Raw genomic sequence first — 14,828 nt, 5'->3', positions numbered from 1 at the left:
TCATTCCTGAATATCGCAAATCCAGAAGCATATGCTGGCCATTGTATGAGGCGCACTTCAACAACTTTATTGGTCAATAAAGGTGCTGATTTTATAACCATCAAACAGATTTGGTAGATGGAAGAGTTCCTCTCTAGCGGAAAGTTATGTTGATGAGTCTAAATCTAACAAACTTGATATTACAAGGAAAATCAAAGGAAAATATAGCTGTTCCTTACAAGAAGAGACATCCGTAACTTGTGCAAATTCTTCACAAACTTCGGCAGATGTCATGCGTTCCGAAAATGATGGCAACAATGCTACAAGGGTTGTTATTAACGGAAAGGAAGTATAAATGTAAATGTCAATGTTAATAAGTAAATAAATAAAATATGATTTATTGTAGGTTTTTTATTTTTTCATTATTCTACTGGTGAAATGAAGCTACCTTATTGCACTAGTGGATAAAGTATCACTTTGGACGGTTCATATATGTGGATAAAAGTCCGATTATAAGGTGATTGTGGATAAAGTAATTTAACTCATATCAGCCCGATTATTTCCAAGTTATAATTAAAATATTTCTGCGATTAATACATAGTCATATTGCGTCACGCGGCGCCTGAACCCTAGCATTAATCCTGTTACAGGATCTGGTCGTGTAATGCCACCAAAACATCCCTCAAGGTTGTTATCAGTTTAATACTACACAGAAAGCCGAATCAGTTGAATTACATATTAATAGCCTGACATATGGGCCGGCAAGCCCTTGGTTTATGAGATGGAAAGCAGATAGTGAGGAGGTAAAAATGCGGATTAATGGGCAGATGGCACCGTCGAAGTTCCCTCTTGCTTTATCCCATCGTCCTTTGGGTTTAATTATGTGATATTCTGAGCGCAACTGTATCTGTATGATACTTTTAAGGGAATCCGGTTAATTCCGCCCAACGCAAGGTATTAAAGTACGAGTAATGCAGCGAACTATGAGTTTTGTGAAATTGAAACATCGCAATGTCCTTAAATATTTAACACGGGAACACAATAGTTTGTATAGGTTAGTTTTCTTATGTAGTTATTATATTTTTTCGTAATAATAGGCATGCACGAGGCTTGTGGAACAGAAGAATTACTAAATATGACTGTACAAGAAAAAAAACACGAAGGTTATATGGTTATTAGATTCAGATGTATTGAAAAAAAAATATTATCAGTAAAAGTAAAAATCTGGATTAGGCGCAATTTTTCAGTGACCTTCCAGTATACTTCATTCGCAGATTTTTCAATTGAAAACATCTATTTATTGACCGCTTGCTACAAAAGTACTCCTAGTTTAGATTTTTGTTCACAAGTTGTTAAAAATCGGTTATCCTGGCATCTACAGAATAAAAAATTCTGGGGAATAGATACAACGAATTGTTTAAAAAGTTTGTATGGCATTTAAAAAGTCTATCGCCCTTGCTTGTTGAATGTTGAATGTTGAATGCAAGGCCACAGGTGTATTGAACCCTTTCCTAAAGCCACTTTGACAGTCGGGTAAAATATAGTTCCACACAATGTAATTATTAATTTGAGTATAGCAAGCAACTTCTCAAAACTTTTGGAAGTAGCAGAAATAGTACTTATAAGTCTAAAAATCTGAAAATGAGCTGTTTTCAATACATCTTCTGAATACAACTTAATGTATTTTCTTTGTACCAATCCATAAAACGTTGGTAGACACATTCATAAATTCTTGGAGATTTCTTTGGGAGAAGATTCAAATAAACGTCTTTTCCACACTCCAGTACCTCAGGTACACCTAAATCTTCATTAGATTCCATTTTTACAGATTTTTCAGCAAATTGAACTACAAACGAACTCTATTGACGACTAATGTTTGACAAAGTATCCATGCCTACATCGATTTATCCTACTTCTCTGCTTTGCTTTATTGTTCAAATTTGGTTTGAATAATTTCAAAGCACAAATTAATAATTAAATGGGGGATAATTATTTATCTTTAAACTTCCTTTAATTATCAACTTTATTTTTTATTGTATCAAAGGTAAGTGCATAAACTTAGGTATATACTGTATATCAAAGATCAAAAACAGATTTTTTTAAATATTCTAAAGTTTAAACAACAATTGTTTTCAAAATATTTCGAAAATTAGTAATATAAGGAGTTAATTTCTCACTTGCTTATATTTTAAACAATAATAATATTTGATTTATACTTTAATCACAAAAAAAATATATTAAAAAAAGAATTTTTCTTTCATTTCAATATAATATTGTTTAATTGTTTATAAATACAAAAATTCGACCAATGGTTAAACAAGCACCAGAGCTCTCCTAATTGATGGATTCGAATTTTTCAAAAAGCGTTTTAAAGCTTGAGAGCCCTTCTACTATATGTGATTAAATTTTCAAGTATCTAAGGGCTTTGATGCAAAATCTATAGAACCTATTTTGATGAAATTTGGTGTGATTATTCGACATAACATGAAGTTTTCTTGAGCCAAGTATGAAGGTCCTATACCCAATTTAAAGACCCCAAAAAAATTCCCTAAAAAGTAATGTTTTAACCCCATTTTTGGCGATTTTTTCGACTTTTACAATAATAATCATGCTTCATTCGATTTGTAACTAGTTATATTTGGTAAAAAATTTTGTTACAAACATTTTGTTCCTCTTTTATTTTCGTCGAAAATCAACTCTTGAAAAGATAAATTATTAAATAGGAAGAAAAATATGCCATTTTTTCGAATTTTTTTAACCTATTGTGCCGCCAAAAGTTAAGCCCACGTTATTTCTTATGCGCATAAAAAAATTTTCATTTCTAGTGATATTTGAAAGCCAAATACGGTTCACCCAAATATGTACTTTTGAAAACAGATACCGTCTGGACTATAAATGACAATTTTTATATACTGAGGATTTAAAAGAAAATTTAATATTATTTTTAAAAAAATGTTATTTAACAAAATTAGAGGCAGTAGAAATTACAACTATTTTAATAGAAGTGATTTAATTTAACAGCACCATAAATGCATATTCGCTTTAATGTTTTCTACAAGAAACCACTTATTTCCGCTAGATACAATAAACTTCATTTAATCCCTATTTTGCCGTAGACGTTCGGTCCGTATAAGCTGTTTTCGGGCCACGGGAAATACTGGAATCGCATTGAATTGCAATATGCTGCAGCACCAGCGGCACACGTACCAGCATGAGGTTTCCCCGAACTGAAATATTCTATCACGTAGCTGTGCCGTAGTAAATAACAAGTGGCGAAATTGTAAAATAACATAATGCGGTAGACTTCACAAGCGGAAGCGTGTTATAACGTTTACGTACAAATTATGTTCTTTTAATATCCTAGAATAGGGAAAAGGACGCGGGTCCGACATTACCAATTTCAGTTGGAATTTTTTATGCCTCACGTCTCCCGCGCTGCATCCTGTCCAAAGCGCTGTTTTATTTCGCGTCTCTTAAAAAACGCGTTCTATCTCTTAGTGCGTAGTGTTCGTAGGACCTATACAGGGTGTTCGAAGTTTGACTGGCTTAATTTTTCAGTTAGTATCTGGAATCTGACAGTGACGGAGTGTTTTTTGCGGACCACTATTTTTTGGCATGGAGACAACAAATTTCAAGGACGGGGTGTTCAGAAAATTAAAAAATATATGAAAATGTCGTTTGTTAAGAGTTACTCCTTCGAAAAAGTGGTTCTTAGCAAAATGCATGCAAAAAGTTACTTCAGTTTTTAAATAAAACGTATCATATTCAATACTGTGATATAAACTGTACTTACAATTTAATCATGTTCAAAAACTCTTGGAAATCCTCTGAATACTGTGATATTGTTCCACAAATGGGAGTCGTTCCTTTTTAAAATTGGAATCACCTTTCCACTTTTAAGATAATACGGAAAAATTCCTTCTGAAAATTAAAGTTTACCAGCGAGAAGCTGCTAATACATCTCGTCTTTGTTATCTTCGCTATAAACGGAAACAATATCCATTAATCCTGCATTGTTATATACATACGCCATTTTTGACACTTGTAAGACTGATGTAAACAATAAACCACAGTAATAAGAGTACTATGAAAACCACAGTAATACTGAAACTCAAAGTTGCTTTAAAGCATGAAGAAGATTTACTGCCACAGTAAGAGTTAATTTAAAATTTTTCAAATTTTAAAACCCTATTCTTATTTAAAATCAACGTGTTGATTTATTCTGAGGTGACCCATTTTTAACTCTTTTTGATGTATTATTGAACGGGTGAAAAAAGATAAAATAAAAAGGTTTATCAAAATAACTCAAAAAGGGCAAGAGATAGAAAAAACGTTAATTCTATAAAAGTTGTAAAATTCTACATAAAAATGGCCAATTAACTTTTTCTTGTACTATTAAAATTAACATAGTTAGAGAGGCTAGAAATTAAGGGATGGTTTCAGAAATTTAAAAAATCATAGGAAGCAGAAAAATGAATGAATTTTATTTTATTTTTTCAATCTACTCTAGAAAAGTAAACTGTCTTTTTACAGAAATAGATACATTTTTTAATTTCTAATAAAAAAGTTATAACAATTTCACACAAAAATATTGACTCGAAATTTGATGCTTGTATTTTATTTAGAAATATTGACAGAAACCTACTAGATAATGTATCAAAAGAAATTAAAAATACATAACTTGCAATAAAATATGTTTTATTTTTTCCTCAAAAAACGGTGCATTCTACGAAAATGGGAAAAAGTCAATGGCGTACCATTTTTTTTTATAAAAGAAGGTTATGGCATTCTTGCACGAACGCCACTGGTGCAAGTAGAAATATTCGAATCACCCCAAAAAATGAACATCTATCCCTCCAAAGCGTTTTTCAAATTTCGAGTCAATATCTTTAAAAGTCTTTGAAATAATTAATAAAAATAAATAAAAAAATAAAATTTAAATACTCTGTATTTCGGAAACGAAGCATACTTCGACCTACGTTTATAAGATCTTTTTTTCACAAAATATCTTCGGCAACCACCCCCTTAAATCGCACTTTCGCACTTAATTACAAACACCCTGTATACCTCAAACTAACTTGTATAAAAAATTCAGGCAAGTTGACCAAATTACGATTTAAAGACCCTTTCTAACACCATTTTGTTTCCAGTTTAAAAAATCCCAGAAAACGGAAAAATTAAAAATATATATCTGATTAACTTGTAGATACAAATAATGTTCTATTGCCTTACGACAGACACATGTCTTCCCTCGGCAATGATAAAGATAATAGCACTAATATAGACACAAAACGTACACTGAGGTTTCTGAATTCCAACAATGTTTGTGGCCTACCCGTTGCTCATTCTCCAATTAATTAATTTACCTCTGCCCCCGATTTGTTGAACGTCCTGAAATATCTGGAAGGTCCAATGAACACTTCACTGTGTGAAAGTTTTGTTAATAAGCTGCTAGCGCTATAAAAGTAAACTAAATTAGTTTAGTGTTAATGTACGTCGATTTAGCTTAAATTTTATTGTCATAACTATGAAAGGAAATAAATTTTTGTACATCTTTTGAATCAGTATATAAGAAGTTAAAGATTTTTCGAAGGTTTAGTGGTTTTTGAAGTGCCTATTTTGGAATAATTTTCAATTTCTTTTTAGTGAAAGAGGTCACCTAAATAACAATTCCCGACGTTGAAAAAAATTTTTCTAACTATCCATATGTTTAAGTATATTTGTCATTGAGACGCTCGGTTTTCGATATACAGTGTGACCTATTTCAAATGGAAACATGCCTATAAAAATGATATTTATTATCCGTTTTATTTAGGTTTTTTTCTAAAAGAGGGAGTAATAAAATCTCTATTCTGGTGCAAAATATTAAAATTTGTTTTTTATGTTCAAGGCCTATTTTGAATTTTTTTCACTGTCAAATTTTACAATAACTGTTTAGCGATATTTTTACGTCAAATCTTCCTACCGCACTGGATTCAGCATCCCCTAAAACGGTTTTATGCCAAATTTCGTAAGTAAATATTTAATAATGAGGGATTTATAGATTTTTGTTGTAGGCTTATTTTATTAAATAGGCACTGCTATAGCAATTTTCTAAATAAATTTTAGCTATGAGAAATGATTAGTGATAAAACATTTTTTTTCATAAAATTACTATAACAGTATTTAATAAAACGAAATTTGACATAAAACCGTTTTGTAATGTTTGACGGTGAAAAAAATTCGAAGATAGAAATCAAATTTTAATATTTTGCGCCAGAATATAGTTTTTACTGTTCCATCTTATAAAAAAAAAAACGAAATAAATTGAATAATAAATACCATTTTTCTAAGCCTGTTTCCATTTGAAATGGGTCACACTGTATATGCTAAATTTTTTATTCGATTTGGGGAAAAAACATTAACCATACCATTGAAAAGTTTGGATTTTCTACTTGAAAATGGGCTATCACAGGTTTGCGCGCGCGGAATTATTGAATTTTTTTCGGCCAAACCATAGCACGGACGAAAAAAGTACAAAGTATCTGTTTTGTTGGAAAAAACTTTCCCTACAAGGTAGTATTTTTTATTTTTCTCTATCCTGATCCCAGTCCAAGATATTAAAGAATTTTGGAAATCAAAATGTTTTAGGAAATCGATAGACCACTGAACTTTTTTTTATATTAATCTGCATACTTTGAAGCACTTATAAAAAAAAATCAGCCATATTGCTAGTTACTTGTTTCTGTGGATATACAGGATGTTTCAGAAAAACCTCCTGTAATATAGGGGGTGATAGAAATAAGAATTTGTTTGTATTACAAACTATTTGTCTATTTCCTCTTGTTTTCGAGATACAGAGCGCCAAAATAAAATTTTTTAAATAGAATTTTTACGTAAATTTTCAAATGATGCCCAATATTTTTATGAAATTTGGTATTCCGGGGTTTTTAAGGATGCCAAATATGCTGGTCTAATTATTTTTTGGATATTTCATTGAGGGCGCTAGTTATGCTACATTCCTATTACATTTTAAGTCCTAATTTTTTTAAGGTTAGGTTTTTTACCATTCGGACTACAATTTCTAATGTACAATTTTATTTTCTAAAAATAATGTACTCTTGTTAGAACTTCCTAATGTGGACGGTTTTCGTGAAAAAAGGCTTTTAATTAAACTCTTACAATATTACGGTGTATAAAATAAGTGACTTTTCTCAAAGTAGGCTTATGTCAAAACTATTGATCTCATAAACAACGCATATATTCTTAGTAATATTTTAAACTCTAATTAACCTTATTCAAAATTTTAGTGATTGTTAGTGACTGTAGAAAGTAATGACACTAAACTTTTGATATAAAATTAATTAGAGTTTAAAATATTACTAAGAATGTATGTGTTGTTTATGAGACATCCATCAATAAGTTTTGACATAAGCCTACTTTGAGAAAAGTCACGTATTTTATACACCGTAATATTTTAAGGGTTCAATTAAAAGCATTTTTCTCGAAAACCGACCACATTAGGAAATTCTAACAAGAGTACATTATTTTTAGGAAATAAAATTGTACATTAGAAATTGGAACCCGAATGGTAAAAAACCTAACCTTAAAAAAATTAGAACTTAAAATGTAGGAATATAGCATAACTAGCGCTCTGTATGAAATATACAAAAAAAAATAATTAAACCAGCGTATTTGGCATCCTTAAAAACCCCGGAATACCAAATTTCATAAAAATAGTTCGCACCTTAAAAATTCTATTTAGAAAATTTTATTTTGTCGCTCTGTATGTCGAAAACAAGAGGAGATAGACATATGGTTCATAAGACAAAAAATTCTTATTTTTTGTGGTACTATCACCCCCCCCCTGTATTTACGGGAGGTTTTTCTGAAACATCCTGTATAGCTATCTTAGTTCAGGAGATAATCAACCGTTTCCATATATATCAGCGACCCCGTATATGTGTTTTGATCTCGGATTTAATAAATTAAAGTCCCATTATCTTTATATCAATTTTACTTCGACATTTAATAATGCGACGCCTCTTATCCGCAGAATCAAACGAGGTCTATTTCTGTCCTCCGCTCATTCCAGATAACGGCTCTCTAAAAATTCGCCCTCGCTAGTTTCCGCGCCCTTTCAATTACCGGAGCTGGCTGCAAATGAACAGAAGTAATAATTATGCAGCTTCGAACCGTAACAGGAATATAAGATTCCAGCATGCCCGCTCCCTTCCCATCCACCTGAGATTTGCATTTCGCTGCCGAACCGTGCCAATAATACTTAATCCAATCCGGCACTTTCATAACTGATTAATTAAAAATGAGGGCAATCGATGTTTGCATACAGAAGATGACTTGGAGGGGCACAAATTCAGGTCAGAAAGGCGGCAGATGCACGAGATCCGAATAGTAATAAGCCAATTGGAATAATGGGGACGGAGGCACTGTCCATAAGTTGAATATGAAAGAGATTTATACCAAACACGCACATACGGATGTTTTACGGCTACATCAAATCACCATGGGTTGTAACGGATGCCCTGTCATTTGTTTTAAAGCTTTTATCATTTTATGGTAAGATCGACCCTTCAAATTCCTGTGTTTTATGGCTTCGATAAGCGCATGGAATTGAGATATTGTGAGCGTTTGGCCTTGTGCCGTCCGGGAGTCGATAAAAAAAATAACGAACTGCAATCAGTGGAAGCCACAGTCCCAAATCAGTCGTATAATAGCCCAGCAATTTCAGTTTACCATAAAATCAAAATTAGTACATTATAGTCTGTACAGAAACAACACTTGAGATGATGTAGCCACGTGAAGATAGAGATTAAAGGAAGAGAAAAAGTCAAATCTACATGGGAGCATTTGAGAAGAAATCTGCAACTACAAAACCAAAATTCAGTCATGTTGATGATACATGTCATCATGGATGAAACAACAGAATTTGAGCACCACAATGAAATAAATCCGGAATTATATTCGCTGTTGTATGAGAAGATCTCTTTTCATTCCTACATATCAAGAGGGACCGGATGACATCCTAGGACAGTGTTTAGGGAAAGGCAACCCACATAAATAGGTATTTGGTCGAATGTCATGTACATATCACCCAGAACATTTAGACGAGGAACATTGCGTACGATCAGTTGTCAGAGGAAATAGATGTAGCAAACAGAAACATTGAAAATTAGATGAGCTGGAATGGTTTGATTTCCTTTAGTCTTCGAACTTGATTTTAGTTGCTCAGTAATTCAATTCGTTCCTTCTTTAGCAGTTGATATTCCTAGATCTTGGTGAAGATCGGGGTTTTAAATATACCACAATTCCGCAAAACATTTTCTTGGAAAATTTGGATAGTTTTAATTTTATTATCAGTAGCAACGCCATGGATGCCATAAACCAGCACAGGTCCCAGCAAATTCTGTTATCCATTTTTTGCAAAATTTTAAAGGATATACATTCATCCATTCATTAGGTTTTATAAATTAATTTTTTTTGTTTGACGGACTGCGTACATCGACGAATGTATCTTCTGCAGTGCCTTTCAAAGCTGTATTGTCACTAGTATATAATAAAGGTGGGGCCCAGAACCCTTCCTTGGGGAAGACCAGCTCTTTTTTCTTCCACATTAGAGTATTTTTCCTCTACTTAATTCTAAAAACTATGTCTGAGGTACAGGAAGATAAGACTTTATATTCTTTTTCAAAACAACAATCGTAAAAAAATGTACGATGGTTTGTGGTTTGTATATTTATTTTATGGTAAGTTACGATGGAAAATATCGTTAAAATGGTGTTGAAATCCAACTCTTTAGATTGATTTTTGATCTAATCTTAGGTCTACTTTCTTCTCTTCTTTGACAAGACAATGGACATTTCTAAAACTACCAAGCATTTTATTTACCTGTCGAATTAAGTTCAGTAATTGAATTACCAAATTTACAATTTAATGATCTATTCTGGTGATTTTTGTCTAATAAACATTAATATATGTTAGTACAATGTGGGAGCAACCGTGTTTCAGTTTTTATGAGTTCTGGAAATTGAAATGTGGGTTTGTTTGTGTAATTTGTATGACCTCTATTTTATACATGAATTGCGAGGCTCGATTTGAATCTGGCGTATGATAATTCGTAGCTTAAATTAGTTAACAATTCGCATACCATGCAAAACATTTTTTTTAATGTATCACTCAGTGGCGGCTCGTGATATTGTGAGTAGATGGCTTTTTTACTAGGTGGGCAAGAAAAAGAAAAAAAAAGTGCAACACGCAAAATTTTTTATATTTTCAAAAAATTATATTAATAATAATGTCAGAACTTGTATTTACAATAAAATTAACTAACAGAAAGAAAACAAAGTGATATATTTACCGAATAATTAACAAGTTCCTACTTGGTTTATGAAAATTTAAAAATATGAAAAAATATAAAATCAAATTTGTATGTTTCCGAAAATACCATTTTAAATTTCTTGTATAATATTTCTATAGTTTTTTGAATTTTATTACTACTTTTTTGAACTACATTACGAAATTATTCGTCTCTGTACAAAATATGAAGTTCGAACCTATCTATTTCAAAAACGTTTGGATACGTTTGTAATAAACAATCAAACGATTTTTCGAAAATATTTCTAATTCGTCACAACTTTTGCCCCGTTTACTTGGTAGACCAGTAATATTTTTCGTACAATTAAAAATGTTTTTAAATTTTTCTTAAATTTAATTCATTTTCTTTGCTTTATTTAACACACCTATATGCTCCTTTAGTTTTAGTAGTAAGTTTTTTCTTGCTTAATGTTTATAATATTGACATTTTCTGTTTATATTTAAAAAAAAGTATTACTTTATTCTACGCCCCGAATCAATATCACACAAAACGGCGTATAGTAAAAAGTTAACAGAACCATCAAAAATATTATTATGACACTTATTGTGTCTGGGAAACATCCACTTAAAATTGATGACATCCGATACCATAACGTGCATATGTGCGAATTCCATCCGCAGCGGCGTATTGTTTCCAATACGGTTATATCACATGGGACTATTCTGTTATGGGCCATTATTTATATAGAAAGGATACAGTCTCCCACGTCGCCTCGAACCGAACCGAAAGATTGCAACAATGGAACAACAAGTAAATTTTCTTGTGTTTCCTTCGAGTACTCACTTGAAATTGAAGAGGCATTAAGTGGAACTAATAAAGATTAATGAAATTCTTTGTTGCTGGGCCCTTTTATCTTTTGTTTATGGACCCCGATATCTATTATGAAAAAAAAAAACCAACCAAAGCCTAAAGATCACTTACTTAATCATGGATCAATGCCTTGCGTTATCAAATTAGCTTGCGAACATATTTATTTAGGAAAATTAATAAAGCATAAACACAGCACAAACGAGCTTTAGAGGCTTAAGGACGCCTCAATAAACATAAAACGTAATGTAATTAGTTATTGATCCGGCCTTGTATAGGTCGTTTGGAGTTTACGGTTTTTAATGCTAATAATTATAAAAAAGAATACACACAAACGTTAAGAGAATCGTTATTTTCCATGGTTGCTAACAAAGTTAAGAATAGAAGGTTAATAATAATTATTTATTGTAAAAGTGTTTTAAGTAGTACTTTATCCACGCAAGAATGTTTAAACGCGAGAACGTAGTTTTTGAAGAAGTTGTTTTTGAAGAAGCCCAAGAAGCAGTTTTCTATTTATTGCCAGCGAAATCCAGGGAACATTACGAAAAAGTGTTGGCCGAATTTAACGAATTGTGGGAAAAACGGAGAGTAATGACAATAAATGATGTCGAAGGCTACCAAAAGGTCTACAAAAATATAGACATTGGAAAATATAACAAGCTTATTGATTGTTTGAAGAGTGTTGACTAAATTTGTTTTGGCTAGAATGGTGGATGATTCCTTAACAATTCTAAATAATTGACTTTTGCTACAACTCATAAAATAAACAGGGGCTCCATATACATCCGCATTGAATTGTACCACAACAATTTTCAAGATCTTGTTGGTATTTAGCTTGGCACTGAATTGACTGGTGCATCGCGTTGAACTGATTCAATAAGGTTAAGATCAAACCAGAACAATATCCTAATAATATAAACAATCAGAATAATAATTAACGTATAGTATAGAAGACACTTTTTTAAATTAGGAAAAAGGACGTTCAATTTTGTTGACAAATTGAGATATGTTATGAAATTATGATCGAAACGTCTAAGTCCTTGTAACTTCCACTTCGGCAGGCGAACAAATGAATAGTTCACATGTAATTTATTTCTTCTTACATGGAAAACAACATATTCATTGAAGTTAATATGAACCAATCCAGTATTCACTCCAGGTTGATAGTCCGTAAATATATACCATAACCTTTGGGATCATCCGCATTTAAAAGTAACATGACAGGTGCATAAGGTGTATATATAAGGTATAAGGAGCCTGGAGGAAGACCAGTTCCTAACAAAGTTGGATAACCATGCAAAGAGAAACCATTTGTTCCCCAATGTTGTAAATACTTCAAATATTTTGGTACAATCGAAGTAGATGACATCAACGGGCTCTTTTCTGTCAACCGCCAGTCTCTTAGCGAAGCAGAATATTAGTATTGTAAACAGACCAGGAGGAAAGCCAACATGGCTTGATCCAGTACAACTCTATTTTGAAGGATCATCAGAGTCCAATGTTATTCTTTCCATTATTATTACTTCAGCAGGTGCTTTGGTGATAATGTTCCCTTCTTTTGTGGATAGCTATTACGTTTTCCAAGACGTCAGAATAATGCCAGAATTAAAAGAATTTCCCTTAAGGGTAGATAGTGGTCGACGAAGTGATTTTAACACAATTTTAAAAAATTTTCCACGCTGAATGGTTGGTTTTGCTAGAATCTTATCTATTTATTGCCCTGTTAGAAACATTTTACTTATAATCTGAAATTCATTGACAACTACATTTTATAATGGGCGGTAATCGAACTCAGGTGAACGCATGTCGTCATCCTTTTAAATTTACGAATGTGCTTTGGTTCATGTCTTTCGTACATTAGATAATTCGTTTGAAACCGTGAAGGCAGCACCACCTTAGTCATTTCAACTCGATTGCACCTTTGTATGTAGAAACGTAAATTTTAAATGTTTTTACAAAAAACGCCCTGGCTTCCTGCCAACTGCCCTGCCCTAGAGTCCCAATATATGTGCTTATACACTCCAGTTAATTGAATTGATTTCTGAAATGCACTTTATATCTTTATACAGCCCGTCCACGAACCAACGAACCGAGATAAAGGTGTCGGCTTTGACGCTAGGTTTGTGTTTTCGAACGAACCCCAAAGATTTGACATACTTGAAAGTCATAAAATAATTAGTGAATAATTACTTGATATTTTTTATCTGAATTTTCTTGTTTGAGCGTCCAACAAAATTACATAGAAGTAAATCATAAACCAACAAATTTAATAATGTCTCTTGTGCAAAGAAACAACTAATTTTGGTGTGAATACATGGAAAAGAATTATTCAAAAAATTTGTGGTACTGTTGACTAACTTATATAGGCCCAGAAATATAGAGTTGGACGCGACTTTTTGTTTTGACAAGCTGAATTTATCACTATAGATGCTAAGTATTATGTACAATAACATATTAGTTTCCACAATCATAAAAATGGGGGAAGTTTATTTACAGGCTGGTTAATTGTATAATTTTTACGTAAATTCACGTTTTTCGATTATAACTTTTTTCCGTTCATTTCCACGAGAAAACAGTAAAGTTCTGTTTTTTTCGTCTTCAAAAAACCTACAAAACTAACCCTCGAGCGTCAAAAAATATTGATTAGATCAAAAATTATAAACAGAGAAGAAGTTTATTTATGACTTTTGAATTAAACATTTATGAACTGCGTTATTATTACCAGAGCGTTTTGGCATCGCATCCTCTCATTCCTTATCACTGTCTAATAACTCACACGAAATCTCGAATCGGTTGAGCTTTAAGTTAAAAAAAATCGTCAAGATTCATTGAAAAACAACGGAGTTACAGACTGTCAAAGTTGACGGCCTATTGTTAAACAAATTAGGTTGGTAGCGACAAAAAAAAATACTGTCATAACCGGCAACCCGAGTACTTTTCCAGATAAAAATATTTTATTTGTGGAAGTATGTTAAGCGCATAAGAAATATTGTTAAAAGTTAGTGGGTCGCTTGATTTTTCGGCGGGCCCTGGCGCGGCAGAAGGGTGGGGGAAGCGAACGACAGCGAGTCCGAAGAAAATTACGATAATATCCTGTCCTGCCGTTAAAAAAGCGAATTTCGCTTTAAAATAATATATTTGACAGTCTGTAACTCCGTTGTTTTTCAACGAATCTTAACGACTTTTTTTTAACTTCATTTCATAAGCTTTCCGAATATGTAATAATATATAACTATATCACGCGCGTGCGTCGCATATTTCACTTTGCAACTAAGACTAAAAAGTAAAAAAAAATTCCAGGTTGCAAATTTGAAATTAAAAAAAAAAAGATAGTTTTCAATGTATTATTATGAAATCTACCATGACAAAAATCAGTGCGATTGTGGAAGATCCTCGGGATCGTCCAGACTAATAATTAGTTAATTTGCTTATAAGGCCAGCTTACATAAACAGGACAAACATAAATGTTTAATTCAAAAGTCATAAATAAACTTCTGTTTATAATTGTTGATCTAATCAATACTTTTTGACGCTCAAGGGCTAGTTTTGTAGGACTTTTGAAGACGAAAAAAAAATGTACTGTTTTCTCGTGAATATGAACGGAAAAAAGTTATAAACGAAAAACGTGAATTTACGTAAAAATTATACAATTAACCACCCTGTAAACAAT

The sequence above is a fragment of the Anoplophora glabripennis genome, unplaced genomic scaffold, assembly GCF_000390285.2.
Source record: "Anoplophora glabripennis isolate ALB-LARVAE unplaced genomic scaffold, Agla_2.0 scaffold16, whole genome shotgun sequence".
In the NCBI taxonomy this organism is placed as follows: domain Eukaryota; kingdom Metazoa; phylum Arthropoda; class Insecta; order Coleoptera; family Cerambycidae; genus Anoplophora; species Anoplophora glabripennis.
This window is presented reverse-complemented; position numbering follows the sequence as displayed.